Below are 17789 nucleotides of genomic sequence, written 5' to 3' on the forward strand. Positions count from 1 at the left end.
AGAAGAAAAATGCCTCAAGGATTACTCCATCTAAATATGACCAGCAAGGAGTTTTTAGCTTATGAGCCTGTGAAGGCTGCAAATTGTCACCATCTGCTTGTTCTGGCTTTGAACCCTTCCCTGGGGATACAGAGACAGAACAGAGGGACCTGGTGCAACCGCTCTCACTGAACTCACACCTGAGTTACAGAACCAGCTCATACCAAGTCACTGTCACCATCAAAATACTCTAGGCAATCCTCTCCTAGGAATATTCAAAATTTAGGTGTTTTCTGCTGAGGGTTGATGGGCTACACTTATACAGAAGGGAAGCGATTTTTAACACACAGCATTGGGAATTTCCAGAATAATAGGAGAGAAATACAAGGGGAAAAGAGCCTTCGCAACACAAGGAAAAGCTTTTCTTTATTAGTCATATTTATAAGGTACTTACCTCCTCTGGATCATAATCTCCCATGCTGATGACTTCCACAGGCAAACAAAGTGAAATAACGGCTTCAGCCAGACCTCTGGCAAACCTCCAAAAAAAAAAAAAAATAGGAATTTATCAATTGCTTCAACCCAAGCATGGTAGCGACCAAACAACCCCCCACACGCCCAGTCACAAGACACCTCCCACAACAGAAAGAACAAAGACATCCGAGAACTGGACACTGGACCTAGAATTCCTCATGTTAAGAAAAAAAAAAATCAAGTATATTGGCTGCAAGAAGAGAGTGACATGAATTTTAATGACTAATGATTTCACATTTACACACACCATTTTTTTCAAAAGCACCTAAACCAGTACTTGTCTCTGAGAAGACCCGCTCGCAACTACGGGTACGGCAAGAGTAAACTTTAAACTTCATCATCAATGTCTCTACTGCATGCGCCATTTAAAGCAAGTAGAAAAAAATGTTATTTTTACATAATTTTACGTTATCTTTCATGTTGGGCAATGACTTCTCATGAGCTAATGAACTTTCTGATGTTTACACTGTGCAATACTTCTAAGGCAAGCAACAGACTTGAGTCTCAATATTTCAAATTACTTCATGTAGGTGGGGAAAAAAAAAAGTAACTGATACCTTTGCTGTGCCAGTCTGAGACCCATAGAAAATCTTTACTTTGCCTCCAGGGTGGCTGATCCATTTACGAGTTTGTCTTCTATTCCTTCAGAAGAAGCTGGATTCCCATTGGATTTTTCACCCTAAGAAACAAGCACCACTTCTCATTCAATCCCTTTTCAAAGTGATGTTAACCCCATTCTCCCAAAACCACTTAAAACACCTATCCTGTGAACAGACTCTCAGCACTAATTAAATGAGGCTATCAAAGCATTTTAGCTTCTCACACCCAGAGAAAGACACAACCACGTCTCTGAACTAGGCCACGCTCCAATAAACTCAGGTCACACGCAGCCGGATCCAGCTGAACGCAGGAACCTCCCAACTCGCGCAGCAGAACTTTGCTCACCTGCGCAAGGAGCTTTTACCATCCTGAACAGCCTAATCCCACTCCCGTCCTAAAACCAGCCCAACCTCATCAGTAACATCAATGGAAAGAGGAACCCGAGAACTCCAGCACAAGTAGAGTGATTGATTTGCAGTGACAGAGCAACCCAGGCTGACACGATCTCTCAGTAACGACGGGAGAAGCGTTCAGCAGAGAGCTGCTCCAACATCAGAGCAACGAGGGCACCGAGTCACCCACAAACATGAGACCGTCCAGGCTGCGGATTATAACCCTCAGGTGCACTGAACTGTAAGGAACGTTCAAGGAAGAAACGTTGTTTTCACAAAACTGGGGAGCTGGCACCTGACCCCAGCGAGGGAAGGGACCGAGACACATCAGACTGTGAATCCTGAATGTAAAACAAAATCTCTTCAAACTAATCCCAGAATGCAAACTGACACCTGTATTTACAAGTTAATCTAGAGGGAAGGACGGCCAAAGAGCCAGGAACCCATTTTTAAATAGATCAATAAGGGAAAGGGTGTTGTTCGGATTAGATGAATGAAATACGTAAACTGAGGCAGGTGTCGGGTGCTCTGTAAACCCTGAAGAACCGACCAGTGGGCAACAGGGGAGGGAAATTGCACCCAGGGTTTGGGGGGATATAAACGGGGGCTTTTTGCCCTATTATGCGTGCCTGCCTTTAGGGAGAACACCCGGTCTTGCAAAATCATTAACAAAATGTGCTTTGCTGAGAGATCCTGCCTGGGCCTGTTCTATTGGCAAGGTGATCGTTTCCTACACGACCACACCTGGGCTCCGCAGTGACCCACGGGGGGGCCCACAGTGGGGCAGCACGTGTCACTGCACCAGTGGGGACCGTCACCCGGCAGCCACTCGCCTCCACACGCAGATTTCGGGGCCTTCTTGGACAAAAGCACTTCCATCTTCCCTTGCCTTCTTTCTGGTTTTGGTGGTGAGGAACTGAACGATGATCCAAATGCTGATCCCAATGATACAGGGAATTGACCTTCTCCCCTGGAGAAGTTGTAGAAACTGAGGGCAACAGAAAGTAGAAATTTGGAAAGGTTGTTAGATGAAGCTTGGAGAGTATTCAGTAACAGGGACAAGGAAGATTCTTGAAAGGATAAGTAAGTATGGAACTGAAGAGGTTGGAAGGCTTTGAAAGCCTTTAGAGAGAAGTCAGTATATATGTTGGGAAAATGAACGTTGGGGAAGGTACAGAGGAAGTAGGCAGAGAGAGAAACAGACAGTAGCAAGTTTTGAAAAAGACTGATGGGAACCTGGAATGAACAGAAACAAGTGGAATTTTTGGTGGATTGACAACAAGTAACAATTACATAGTAGGTAAAGGGAGTCACTGGCCAAAGTGAACGGGCATATTTTTGTGAACCTTTGAAATACAAATTGGGTAAACAAGTAGGTATTGATAAATTTCTATATATGTCCAATTCCTTCCAACCTTTTTGAGAGAAGGAATTTGGCCAGTAATAGAGAAATTAATACAAATCAGGTTATAAACAGAATAATAAAGGACCTCTACCCAGTGGTAGCAAACACCTTTCTGACTGTATTAACTCTAATTTGATTTGGCTTACTGTTTTAGATTTGAAAGATGCCTTTTTGCCTCTCTCTCCGTGAAGCCAGCCAGACAATATTTATGTAAAACCCAGCTCACCTGGATGGTGTTGCCACAAGGATTTAAAAACAGCCCAACAGTACTAGGAAATCAGCTCGCTAAAGATCTTGAATCTTGGGAAGCCCCATCTGATGAAGGACAGATGCAACAATATGTGGATGATCGCTACCAGGACACAGAAGACATGCATAACCTGAACTGTAAGCTTATTGAACTTTGGGGGCTCCAAGGATACCAGGTATCACAGAAGACAGCCCAGATGATACAGCAACTCATGAGTAACTCATTTGGGCTATGAAATCAGCGTAGGGCAGAGGACCCTGGGCCAGGCTCGAAAGGAGGCCGTATGCCAAACATCAAAGCCTCAAACTGTAAAAGAATTACGGACCCTTCTTGGGCATGACAGAGTGGTGCCGGTTGTGGATTTATAATTATGGATTGTTTGTCAAGCCACTGTATGTGCCAGCAGCCACAGATCAGGAACACCTGCAATGGAATAAAGGAGCTACACGAGCCTTTGAAGAACTTGGTAAGGCTTTGACAGCGCCTGCTCTAGGACTCCCAGGTGTGAGTAAACCATTTTTTCTATTCTCTCACGAGAAGCAGGGAATAGCCTTGGGTACACTGGCACAGGATCTTGGCCCGTACCGACGAGCAGCGGCCTATTTCTCCAGACAATCAGATGCAACTGCAAAAGGGTGGCCGGGATGCCCGCGGGCAGTTGCTGCAGCGGTACTGAACATACAGGAGGCCCGGAAATTTACCACGGGTCAGAAAATGGCTGTGCTGGTATCCCACACGGTGCCTACAGTTCTAAAAGAAAAAGGGGGACGTTGGCTTTCCCCACAAAGATTTCTCAAATATCAAGCTAAATCATCCTCACTAACACTGTCAAGCCAGCTTCTTTCCTCAGTGACAACACTGGAAAAACAGTTCATCATAATTGCCTGGAAACCATTGAAACAACATAATCCAGCCAAGCAGATCTAAAGGACATAGGATTATGGAGAACACTGAGAACTGCCTTACGGACGAAAGCAGCAATATCCTGAACGGTGAAAGGCACGCTGGTTATGCTATAGCTACTAGCCATGAAGTGATGGAATCTGGACCTCTGTCTGAAAGTACTTCAGCACAAAAGGCAGAAATAATCGCCCTTACCTGTGCTCTGGAACTAGCCGAAGGTAAAACTGTGAACGTTTATATGGACTCTAAGTATGCTTTCAGGGTTGTGCACGGAACACTTTGGAAAGAAGAAGGACTCTTGAACTCTCAAGGCACACATATCAAACGTGCAGGAGAAATATCGGCAGCTCAACTTCCTAAGAAGGTGGCAATCATGCATATCCAGGCCCACCAGAAAGCGAGCTTGGAATTGGAAAAAAGGAAATGAGCTGGTGGACAGGGAGGCAAAACTGGTGCCTAAGCAAAAGGTAAAAGCGGAAAGTGCCCTAGTCCCCGACGGGCAGGTTATTTTAGAAGGTAAGCCAGAATATACTAAGGAAGACCAGACACTTAGTATAGATTTAGAGGAATCATATCATGAGGAAGGGTGGGCTCACGCCCCACAAGAGAAAACTTATTGTTACCTCCTATTTAGTTTGCCCTTTAGTAGCAGAAACATTATACGAACATTTGATCAAAAATAGTAACTACAAATTGGTACACTACTGTAAGACAGGTGACACAGCAACGCGCTCTTTGCCTCCAGACTAATCCTAAGAATATACCTAAGCTAGAAATGGGTCAAATTGGGAAAGGAAACGGACCTGGGCAATAATGGTAAATTGATTTTTCGGAACTCCCAAGAAAAGGGGGGTGCTGATATTGCTTGGTACTAACTGATACCTTTTCAGGTTGGCCAGAAGCACTCCCTACCAGAACAGCAAAAGCTCGGGAGGTAACTAAAACATGAGCACAAGAAACAATACCAAGGCTTGGTGTTCCAGCTGATATATCCTCTGATAAAGGGCCACATTTTAAATCAAAAATTGTACAGCAAATCAGTCAGCACTTGAGAATAGACTGGCAACTACATACACCTTATCATTCTTCCTCCAGTGGCCAGGTAGAAAGAAAAAAAAAAAGATGAAGTGAGTCATCTAATTGAACAACAAATTGTAAATCTGGGGCAGGAGGCAAATTTGGCTTGGTCTCAATCTTCACCTTTGTCCCTCTTGCATATGAACAAGGCCAAGGGCAAAGAAGGGTTAAATCCTTTTGAAATCCTGGATGGGAGACCCTATAGTGTACAGAAGGGGATGTCTGCACAAGAAGGGGATGAAATTATGACTTTTTATATGGTTATATTGCGTAAACAACTTAACAAAATTGGGAAGAGTGTTTGCAACTTGGAGTAGGGGTCTGGATGGGCCAGTACATAACATCCAATTGGGCGATTATGTGTCTGTGAAGTCTCTTGCAGAAAAGGACTTTGGAATCACAACAGGAAGCCCATTTCAAGTCCTCCTGGCATCCTTCACTGCTACCAAGATTAAAGAACGGAATGCCCGAATCCATCATTCTAGAGTGAAGAAAGTCTGCAAAGCACCACGAAGGGTAACCCAGGCGCAACCTGGAAAATGCCGTTTCTTACGGTCATAACCCTAGCACACGGATGGGACGAAAATTGCCATGAGCAAGATCTGAATAAAACCATGGGGGAACGCTTTAAATTGGTGCTTTGGAATCAAAACCATCAGAGTGTATATATTACATTGCCCACTTCCGCAGAAGAAAGCTTTACATTTGTAGTAATTAACCAAAACCTTCCTGAAATTCTATCAAAGAAATTAGGTTATGTCCACCCTGACATGTTTTGGTCCTTCTGGGTAACCTTTTGGTCCCTTTGGTCCTTCTGGGTGACCAACCCAAACGGCACTTCCTACCTCAGCAAGAAGAAACCCAAAAGAGAAGACAAATGCTACAGCTGCAGTGAGCGGGGTCACCACGCCAAAGAACGCAAGCTCCCGTCGCAGCCCAGAAGATGCCATTCCTGCCGGAGCACCAGCCACATGGCTGTCAGCTGCCCCAAAAGAGCTCAGCAGCGCAGAAGACAAACACCAGGAGCCTGACTTTTGCATTAACATTAAAAATCTGTTGAAGGATAGAGATGGGTTTTCTCAGGTAGAAGTAGCCTTCTTACCTGCGGCCAGAGAAAACATAGACAATCATCACATTAGTAAAAGAATTTACTAACCTCTTAGCAAAGGGGGGAATGATACAGGGAACTGACAATTAACTAATTAACACTTGACACTTAAGGAACTAACCCTACCCCACATCACTAAAGACACTTAGAGAGCTAACCCTTTAACCCACATCACTATTGCCTAGCCTTGTTTAACTCTGTGTAACTTATTGTACGAAAAACAGGACTTCACTGATGCCTTGCAAAGATCACAATCCTCGGGTGCATCCTTGGGTGAACTAGATTACAGAAACTTGGACACAGTTTTAACCAACTCAGCAGTCTGAGACCCAACCAACTCATCACACTGGACCAAAGGTGATCGGGTACAGAGAAGAGGACCCGGGGTCACGATCACTGCGCAGCTGCAACCAGGAGGAGCCGGAGACTCTGGAAATGGTCTCCTGAACTCATTGCAATAAGAACCGCCTTCTCGGGGACAGGTTATGAATATGTACAGGTGTTCCTAAAACTTCCGTGAATATGTAACGCTTTACTGCATTTAACCAAGCTCACAGCTACTGTAATTTTACACACGTATTAGGTGAAATGATTCCCCGTGTGTCCGGCATCGTACCTAAATACATACCTTCCTTATAACCTCAAGGGTTGTAAGGTCATTCCATGCCTCACCAACAGCAACAACAGAATCAACGTAAAGTCTGTGCAGCCATAAGGACACCAGGGAAGTATAGAAGAAGTTCCACGTATCCATTGAGACATCTAGATCTGGAATAAATAACAGATTTAGCGAAAGCAGATTCCTACAGGATGAATTCAGTGTAAGCACACAAGAAAAATAATCATACAGGTTCTGTTCTAAGGAAAGGCAGAAAATACTTTTGTGCTGTGCAAGTGCCTGAAAGTAAAGAGTCCTTGCAAAACGTTCGCTGGCCTTAGTTTTGCGCGGACCTGACACAGGCAGATCTCTGGAGCTAAAAAGCTCCATGTCAGGGGAGAAATCACTGCCACAGAGGCTGCTGCCGAACACAGCCCTTGCTTGTGTACATGAGACACCACACTGGTTACAACAACAGCTTCGACCCAGAGTTTCAAGGCCAGACTAAAACCTGGAAACCTTCAAAGTACTTTTTCAGAATTCTATCACGTGGGTGACGGTTGGTTCAGAACAACCCACACTGTTCTGAACCAACTTAAAAATTCAGGGTACATAACGCTGCAGCCAGGAGTGCACCTGTGCAGTCACCGACACTACCTACCTCAGAAAAAAAAAAAGCATTTAAGAGTTTAAATAAGGTTTGTTTGCAACACTGATGGACTGAGGAACGCAGATGACACCCTCCTGCTCTTATCCACAGTCCTCTTGGATCTTGTTTCTGCAGACGTGAGACGAGCTCAGAAACCGAGCATTTCCAAGAGGCTGGAAGCTTTGCTAACTTATTTTTCCCCTGGGCTGTTACTAATGCTAAAAAAGCTTCTTTCCCCCTCACCCCTCCACAATTAATACTGAACCCCAAAAAAGAAAAGAGCCGAGGGGCTCCCAGGCCCGTTCAGCAGCTCATCCTGTGCCTCCAGCACGACTGGTTTATGTGGGCAGCCCACAGGGGTGGGTTTTACCCCTCCAGGGGGCTCCAGAAACCTGCAGCAGCCCAAGTACCCCACACCCTGTGCCCACCCCAGCACGCGCCATCCTGCACCCCCAGCCCATCCCTCCCGTGTTCACCCACCCCTCTAACCCCCCATACAAACCCCTCACACTGACCCCCACATCCCACACCCCAGTAACTGCCTCAGAACCACCCCCCCAGTTATTACCCCTTCACATACCCCCAGATATCACCCCCCCCCCCCCCCACACACACACATTTTCCCGCCCCGTGGTTATTACCCTTCCCCCCTCACACACACACACTCCCAGTTATTACCCCCCCACACACACACTCTCCCCACCTCAACATCATTACACCCCCAGTTATCACCCCCCACCCTACAGCTATCACCCACCCCCCCATGGCTATTATTCACACACACAGTTATTGCCCCCTCCATAGTTATTACCCACACCCACCCCTCACAGCCCCCCCAGTTATTACCCCCACACACTTCTCCCCTCCCCACAATTATTGCCCCCAAGGGTTATTACTCTTCCCTCCCTCACACCCCCCGCCCCCCCAGCCCAGTTATTACCTTCACGCACAGTTATTACCCCACACACACCCCCCCGGGGTTATCACTCACACACGCACAGTCATCACCAACACCGTTATTGTCCCTCTCACAGTTACTACCCCTCGCATCCCCCCAGTTATTACCCCCACATGCACAACTATTACCCCCCCACACACACATGCACTCCCCCCTCAGGGTTATTGCTTCGCCCCGTTATTACCCCCACACACCCTACGGTTCCCACTCACACCTCCCCAAGTCATTACCCCCGACCCCGCCGCTATCAACCCCCCACACCCACCCTCCTCTCATGGTCATTACTCCGCCCCTCACACACACCCCTTCCCCCGCCCCGTTATTACCACTGGCCCTCAGAGTTATTTAGCCCAAACCCTACGGTCACCCCCCACAGTCCTCACAGGTTCACGTCCCTCACGGTTATTCCTCCCCCCATACACCGCAAGCTCCCCAGACCCCCGCCCCTTCCGGCCACCGTTTCCCGCCGGACGGTTCTTGCTGGCGCTCCTGGGGGCGGCGGCCACCAATGGGAAGGCAGCGTGAGGCGGCCCCTCGGCCGTGGCGCAGCGGCGGCCGGCGCCGTGTCCGTCTTCACCCCCACCAACCAGGGGGAAAGCGCCGGGAGGCGCTTCGGGATCGCCTGTTACCGCAACAAGGCCATGGGATGGCGCAGCGGAGCGTGAGTGCCGGCCCGGGGCCTGCCCGAGGGCGGGAGGGAGGCGTGTGGGGCGCAGGCCCGTGTGGGGCGCAGGCCCGTGTGGGGCCCGGCTGGGGGGGGCTTGTGTGGACCTCCCTTGGACACTCTGAAGAGCAGAGGGGCCCTGCAGAGGGACCGGGACAAATTGCAGAGCCGGGCAATCACCAAGCACATGAAGTTCAACAAGAGCAAGTGCCGGATCCTGCACCTGAGCCAACCCCGGCTGTACAGACAGACTGGGGGACGAGGTGCTGGAGAGCAGCTCCATGGAGAGGGATCGGGGGTTCTGGTGGACGGCAAGTTGAACGTGAGCCGCCGGTGTCCCTGGAGCCAAGAGGGCCCCGTGTCCTGGTGCACCCAGCACAGCACGGCCAGGCGGGCAGGGGGGGATTGTCCCGCTCTACTCTGCGCTGGGGCGGCCTCACCTGGAGCATCCACTGTGTGCAAGGCTGGGGACACAGGAGAAAAGGAGACAAAGCTACTGCAGCGTGTCCAGAGGAGGCTGCGAAGCTGGTGAAGGTTTGGAGGGGAAGCCAAATGAGCAGCGGCTGAAGTCCCTGGGTTTGTTCAGCTGGAGCAGAGCAGACTGAGGGCAGAGCTCATGGGCTGCAGGTTCCTCAGCAGGAGCAGGAGGGGCAGGGCTGAGCTCTTCTCTGTGACAGTGACAGAGCCCGGGGAATGGCAGAAGATGTGCCAGGGAGGGTCAGTGGGACATGAGGAAAAGGTTCTTCACCCAGAGGTGCTGGACACTGAACAGGCTCCCAGGGATGTGTCACGGCCCCAAGCCTGGCAGTGTTCAAGGAGAGACTGGACAATGTCCTCAGGCACACGAGGTGACCTGTGGGGTTTCCTGTGCAGGGACGGGAGTTGGACTCCATGATCCTGGTGGCACTGGGGGAGCTGGGAAGGCCCCTTTCAAGCCAAACTATTCTGTGATCCGTGTAGGTGCCTTCCAACTCAGCACATTCTGTGATTCTATGACCCAGTTTTGTGGGGCAGCCCCGTGTGGGCACCCAGCTGTGGCAGGGGAGAGGCCCAGGTGGGGCCTGGCTGTGGAGCCGGGGAGCTTTTGTGGTACGCGGCTCTCCAGCCCAGGAAGGTGGTGGGATCTGTGTGAATCCGGGTACGCGGAGCGCCCTTGGGCACAGGGCAGTGCCCTGCGCTTTCCTGGGGAGTTACATCTCAGGAGTAGAAGTTTCCAGGCTCGTTGGCAGCACAGGTTGTTCCTCCTTGCTAAAAACTCATGTTCTTTTTTATATTGTTGACTTCACAAATTTTCTAACCGTGCCCTAATCTCTAGGGAGAAAGATTTTGATGAGGTCCTGCAGACACACAGAGTGTTTGTCAACATTTTCAAAGGCCAGGTGGCAAAGAAAGATGATCTTGTTAAAGCATTTGTGACGGATGACCAAACAGAAATCTGTAAGATGGTAGGTTTCAACCACTTTGCGGTTAGCAGCTTTATAAAAGCTTGGAGAAGACTTTCCCCTCCAGGGATGGTGACTCCAGCACTGCCCTGGGCAGCCTGCTCCAATGCCCCACAGCCCTTTGGGGAAGAAATTGTTCCAAGATCCAACCTCAGCCTCCCCTGGGGCAACTTGAGGCCGTTTCCTCTGCTCCTGGCGCTTGTTCCTGGGGAGCAGAGCCCGACCCCCCCTGGCTCCAAGCTCCTTTCAGGCAGTTCAGAGATCAGAAGGTCTCCCCTCAGCTCCTGTTCTCCAGCTGAACCCCCCAGGTCCCTCAGCTGCTCCCATCGCACTTGTGCTCCAAGTCTTGAATATTTTATATGTATTTAGCTGAAAAGAGTTCTGAATACTCTGTAGAATATACAGCTTTTATACACTGATGTCTGTGGACACAGAAAAAAAAAGAATTACCAGTGCTGAAGAGTTTCTCACCTAAGGTATATTTTTAAGGATGCAGGGGATGCAAAGGGGACAGTTGCTCACTTGGGGAAGTCCAATGAAATGTTAAGAACAGATCTAATTTCTTAGTCCTTCTTGGTAGGATATGAACTGTGGGCTTGTTGTGAATTCAAGGAAATCTGTGCATCTTTTTTTGTAGTTTTTCTGTGGTGAGTTTTTTCTTTGAAATCTCTCCGTGCTGTCTGTCATAATGACATACATTATTAATACTGTTATTTTTTTATCCACTTCACATCTGACCAAACCATTCAAGCAATTGTTAAATTTAACAGAGTTACTAGATTTTTCACTCTGTAGTCAAACCCATGACATTTATTAACTGGGTTTTTTTAGTTATTTACTGTCCAGATTTTAACAGAAGGAGAGCTGCAGGTATCGGACAAAGAACGGCACACGCAGCTGGAGTAGATGTTTAGAGACATCGCGACCATTGTCGCTGACAAATGCGTGAATCCCAAAACAAAGAGGCCGTACACAGTGATCGTCATAGAAAGAGCCGTGAAGGACATTCACTACTCCGTCAAACCAAACAAGAGCACGAAGCAGCAGGTCTGTTTTCTTGCAAAATCGGTTTCAGGTCAGAGTTGGTGGCTTCAAGTGTAATTTCTCTGTTTGCAGCCACAGAGTGATCAGCAAAGCCCTGGGGGCTGAATTCTGCAGAGTGATTCTTCATCCAGCCGGTGGTTGAATGCTGGATGCAAACAGCTGCTGAAACTCGTGCAGTTTGTTTTCTAACAATTCAGGGAAGGGAGAAAGAAAGAAAGAAACTAATTAAAGCAGCAACAGTGATACGCCTGGAACAGAAAGAAAAGTTTTGTCCTTTAGTTTGATTGAGGTAATAAATCGGGCCTTGCATCTGAGCCACATGTTGGTTTGTAGTATAAGTGCTATTTAAGATTTCAGAGGGGCTTTTTAAGCGTTGGAGGGATCACGAATAACAAGAACTCTGCCTTTCCTTGTTAATCTACCAAAGCAGCGTTCGAGCAAACTCCCTGCAGCGCTGACAAAAGTGTCAGAAGCTGATGCGAAGGATTTGAGGTTTTGGTCTGTGTGATGGTTTTCAAGCAGGTGTGTAAATGCTCTTTGTTTTTAACACCTTTGTAGGCACTGGAAGTGATCAGACCGTTAAAGGAGACCATGCAAATCAAACGTGCTCACATGAGGCTGCGATTTATTCTTCCAGCAAGGGAGGGGAAGAAACTGAAAGAGAAGCTCAAGGTGCTGATTAAAGTGATTGAGAATGAAGATTTCCACCAACAGTTAGAAATTGTAAGCGATAAAGCCTGGCAACTGTGTGGGGGTGTTATTTTTCTCTGCTAAAGTGGCTGAAGCATTTCAAAGGGTTTCCCCAGCTGTGCTTGGCAGAGAGCTAAAGCCAGATGCCTTTCTCTGATGTCTGCATCACCCAAGACACTTCACATTTGGTTTTCCACCAAGCTGAGTGGTGCAGTCGATGCACTGGAGGGAAGGGGTGACATCCAGAGGGACCTGGACAGGCTGGGGGGTCCATGTGAATCTTGTGAAATTCATCCAGGCCAAGTGCGAGGTCCTGCACCTGGGTCAGGGCAATACCCAGTACCAGCACAGACTGGGGGAGGGAGGGAGGGTCAGACGGATGGGCAGCAACCCTGTGGAGAAGGGCTGGTGGGTAACAAAAGGGCCATAAGCTGGCAGTGTGCTCTTGCAGCCCAGAAAGCCAAGTGTGTCCTGGGCCACATCACCAGCAGGTGGAGGGAGGGGATGCTTCCCCCTCTGCTCTGCTCTCCTGGGGCCCCCCAGAGAACTGAGTCCAGCTCTGGGGTCCCCAGCGCAAGACAGACATGGACCCCAGGGGGTCTGTCCCTCTGTCACCAGTGCTGCCTCAGGCCCTCCAGCATTTTAGAACGATGCTAAAACCCAACCTGTGGCTGGCAATGCCAACGCAGGCGATGTGATGGTGAGTTTTGACCCACACATATATTAACCCTCCTAAAACCAACCTGGAAATGACAGATGTTTGTGCCTCCTTGTGTGGAAGCAGCTCTGGCTGCCTCGTCCCACATCCCACCCTTGCAGCTCCAGGACAGACCCCACACTGGTGGCCCTGCCTGCATCTCCCGTCCCATAACAGCCAAAGGAGCTGCTTGTTTTGGCCTCCAGCTGGCTGATTTAGCCTGGTTCCCTTTCTCCATGAGCGATAAAACCCGGTGCTGAGGCTCCGGTGTCAGTCCCAGCCTGTGCCTATCCTTCGTTGTGTGTCATTTCATGTGATTTTGATCACATCCTTGAAAACAAAAACAAACCTCCAACGCACTCAACCTCAGCCCTCCCAGGGCAGAGATATTTCCGCGTGGTGAACGCTCCCGTGCAAATTCTCCCATGTCCTATTTTAGGTTTCTCACCGGCAGCGGCTGCAGACAACTGCGCTGGAGCTCCTGTCAAGCCTTTGGCAGTGGTTGTTGTGGAAGGAATAAGGGTCTCTCAGGGCAGAAGAGGAAATCTCTCCTTTCCTTCCCTGGGCTGTGTCACCCCCCCACCTGCCACCTAATGAAACCCCAATGGCATCAGCCCTTTCCCTCCCCTGCATTTCTTAATTTATTCCTTACATTATTAATTTTCCTATATTGGAGGGCACCGTGCAACCTTTCTTTTTCCAGTGTTTGGGAATGTGTGTGCTCCCCTGCGCACTGGTGGCGTCACCATCATTGGAGGGGTTGGACAGATGCAGAGATGAGGTTCTCAGGGACATGGGTTAGTGCTAGGGGTGGGTTATGGTTGGATTCCATGATCTTGAGGGTCTCTTCCAGCCAAAATAATTCAATGATTTTATGACCTCCATCTTGGGGATGCCCCGACATGGGCTCTACTGCCCCATGGCCCCCATGGGGTGGGGACAGTGCCCTACTGTGCCCCATGCAGCTCCCCTGCCCAGTGCAGGCAGGCTGTCCCAGGCAGGGCTGTCCTGTGTGGCTCAGGGGTCACTTTGGCAGAGGGATGCTCCTGACCCTGCCACTGCCTTCCTGGTTGGTTGTATTTTGGTGTTTTCTTACTCTAGAAACCCAGGCATTGCCTCTGGTGTCTTCCCACTCGCTCCTGTACCTTTTTGCCACTTGTCACATCCATTTCCACGGCCGCCTCTCCCGGGCCAGGCTAAGACAGCGGCAGTCAGTCCGATTGCACCCAGTGTTGTCTCCCGGGCAGGAGCTCGCTGGTGGGGTGACGTCTTCTCCTCGCCTCACAGACATGGTGAGGAGTTGGGATGCGGTGTCTGAACACATTCAGGGAATGCTCATGATAAAGCAGTTGGCCTTTATCTTCTGCTCACAACTTAACAGTTTCAGGAGACCTGAAATTCCTGTGTTGCTGCGTGTCGTTGCTCTTCCCCTCCTTTCAAGGCAGCTAAAGCATCTCAGTGTTCCCTTGCATCTGGCAAACAGGCCACAGACCGGATTCTCCAAAAACTGAGATGGAAAAATGGAGTCCAGCTTTGTCAGAGAGAAGTCTTCAACACGTTTTGTGGCTTCTCTGTTGGCCAGAGTGCAAAGACCAGACCAAGAGCCTGAAACAACTGGCACCAGGGGAGGTTTTAGGTGGGATATAGGGGACAATTTCTTCCTGAAAAGGGCTGTCGGGCATTGGAACAGGCTGCCCATGGCAGTGGTGGAGTCACCATCCCTGTATGTCCCTTGGGACAGCCGTGTCATAGAATCACAGACTCATTTTGGTTGGGAAAGACCCTCAAGATCATTGAGTCCAACCGTTAACCCAGCCCTGGCACTAACCCACGTCCCTGAGAACCTCATCTCCGTCTGTCCAACCCTCCAGGGATGGTGACCCCACCACTGCCCTGGGCAGCCTGTTCCAATGCCTGACAGCCCTTTGGGGAAGAAATTGTTCCCCAGATCCAACCTCAACTTCCCCCGGCGCAACTTGAGGCCATTTCTGTTTGTCTTATCGCTTGTTACGCTTAGGGTGGTGAGAGCCTGGCCCAGGTTGGCCAGAGAGGTGGTGGATGCCCCGTCCCTGGAGACATCCCAGGCCAGGCTGGACGGGGCTCTGAGCAACCTGAGCTGGTGACAATGTCCCTACTCAGGGCAGGGGGTGTGGTGGGTTGCAACTTGGGCAGCTTTTGCAACGGATTTGTGGTGTCTCTGCACCCCTGTGCAGTTGTATGGATGTGACTGTGCTTGGCTGCAGGATGCTGGAGGAGGAGCTGAGGGCAAAACTGCAGTCCGAAGAGGCCCGGCGAGACCGGTCGCGAGCCCAGCTGCTGAAGAACGAGGAGCTTCTCCTTGAATTTGAAAACAGAATCGACCACCTCCTATTCCATCTGCACGGCATCACCGTGCCTGGCCAGGTATTCACCCAGCGCTGGGTGGCGCAGTGACACAGCGCGGTGACACTTGGCGCAGCCACCGTCACCCCAGGTGGCTCATTTTGCCCACCAAGGTGGTTCTCTCCGTCTCCAGGATGACTCTCTCCTGTCCCGGGGGGTGGAGGAGAAGCTCCAGTACCTGGGCCAGAAGCTGCAGTACCTGGCACAGCGGGCGGCCCACCTGCCCCCTGAGTGCAAGATCCTGGATAAGAGCAACGAGATACGTGGGATGTCCATCCCTGCTGGGGTCTTCGGGAACCCGCAGCAGGCTCCTCCTGATGGCCCGTCCCAAGTGTCCCCCAGGGGGACATCAAGGGCACCTCTTGGGTTGTAACACCCACCTCCCCTTCAACAATTAACCCAGGGTGTCTTTCACAGATTTTTGTGAAGGCCAGGGATTTTCTGGAGAAAAAAATGTCGAGTGATCCTCAGAACGTGGTGGTTTCCTTTGAGGAGAGAGACAGCAGCGATGACGGTAGGAGAGCTTAGCGGGGACGTGTCCCACGGCGACTGTCCCTGCCCCTGCCTGTTGGGATTTGTGACCATCCTCGCCTGTCTCTCCTGTCCCAGCAGAGCCCAGCCCATGAGTTCTCTCCAGACCTTGGGGCTGTCTCCAAGGCTTTGAGCATGGGTGGTGCTTTTAGGTGGGGATGTGGGAGCATGAAGGCAGCTGGCGGGGTGGTGAGCATCGAACCACAGAAGGAACAAGAAAAGATGCTGTGGGGCAAGGAGGGAGAGCCTTGTCTTCAAAATCACCTGGTTGTGAAGAACAACCAGTGCTGGGGTCTGTCTGTGGCCTCTTCCTATTGGATGCTCTTGGAGGAGCCACTGAGTTTCTGAGCTTGCCACCTGTTTTGAATGAAGCTGGAGCTGCGTCCAGCACCGCGTGGCTCCAGACCTTTCTGGGAAGCCCCAGCAGCTGGGGATGGGCCACAGCAGCGGCACTGCCAGGCCCTGCAGGTCAGCCTGGGATGCTGGGCAGGAAGAGCCAGGGCTTGGCAGGAAAGCTCCCTGTGATGTCACCAGCCCTCCAAAACGTGCTGGCTCTCCCTGGTGACATGGGCACAGCAGAAGTGGCCCTGCAGACCCTCCCCAGCCCGTTTCTCTCTGTTCCCTCCTCCAGAATCCTCTAAATCTGATGACGAAGATGACGAGCACGTCCCCACCCGGGAAGACATCAAGAGGGAGGGGCAGCTGCTGATCCAAAGCAAGAAGAAAGCCAGCGTGTCACGGAATGCACCCCGAGATTAGTTTAAGGGACAAGAGGGTCCAAAACAACTTTTATTAAACCGGTGAGAAACAGGGTTTTAGCCCTCCAAAAGTGACTTAAATATAGGTTCGGGTATCAGTTGAGGAAAATTATGAAGGGGCAGCAACTAGTACAACAGGAGGTCCACAGTGTGCATGCACGTGGCTTCACCCAAAACAATGCCGGAACCGCCCCTGAGGCCCAGAGGAGTACACACTTGCCTGAACACGGTGCGGGATTATTCTTAAAGGGATATAGGTACTCGTAGTGAGTACGGAAAGTGTACGCTCGCGATTCCGTGAGGGTAAATTTATAATACACTCGCAATCCTGCGAGGGTTAATTTACTTACACGTGCAAATGTGCACGGAATACTACACGTGCTTATATGGAAGCACGGGAGGAAAATACACTCGCGATTATGCGAGGAAATAATTTTATACGTGTGCAAATGTGCACAGAAAGTTACTCGTGCATATGTGCACGGAAAGTATAAATACACTCGCGCTTATGCGAGCAAATAATTTTATACATGCTTATATTAAGCACGGGAAGTTACAGGTGCAAATGTGCACGGAAAGTGTAAATATACTCGCAATCCTGCGAGCCATTTTACTCACACCCGTGGCAGCAAGGCAAGCGGAGTCTCCATCCCGGGGAGGAGGGCTCTCGGCGGCAGCATCTCGCTCGTGCTCCGAGAGACCCGCGACAATGGGCGGAGTCTCGACGAGAGTCCCGTTTTTTATAGGCTGATCAGACCTGACTCTAGGCATTCTAGAAGCTTCTCTGCACCCCCGCACCGGTTGTGGGGTGCCCCTGAAGCCTCCAAACATCCCCCACACTGGCCGCGGGCACCCAGCGGCTCACTGGCGCCTCGGCACTCCCGTCTCCTAATGACCCTGAGCCCTTCTCTCTGTCAGCCTCTTCCCGAATGTTCTGCAGGGTACGCTAAATTAGGCTTTTAGACATATCTGTGGAACAGGTTTTTTTCTACAAAGACTACATACAGGTTGCATTGTTTAATGGCAGCATGTACTAATATTATATGCTCAGGTTTCACAGCCACTGATAACATATCCATTTAGACCAGTTTGATTAACAAATATATCGTTAAGTCTATTACAGTCTCT

The sequence above is a fragment of the Patagioenas fasciata genome, chromosome 19, assembly GCF_037038585.1.
Source record: "Patagioenas fasciata isolate bPatFas1 chromosome 19, bPatFas1.hap1, whole genome shotgun sequence".
NCBI classification, from domain to species: Eukaryota; Metazoa; Chordata; class Aves; order Columbiformes; family Columbidae; genus Patagioenas; species Patagioenas fasciata.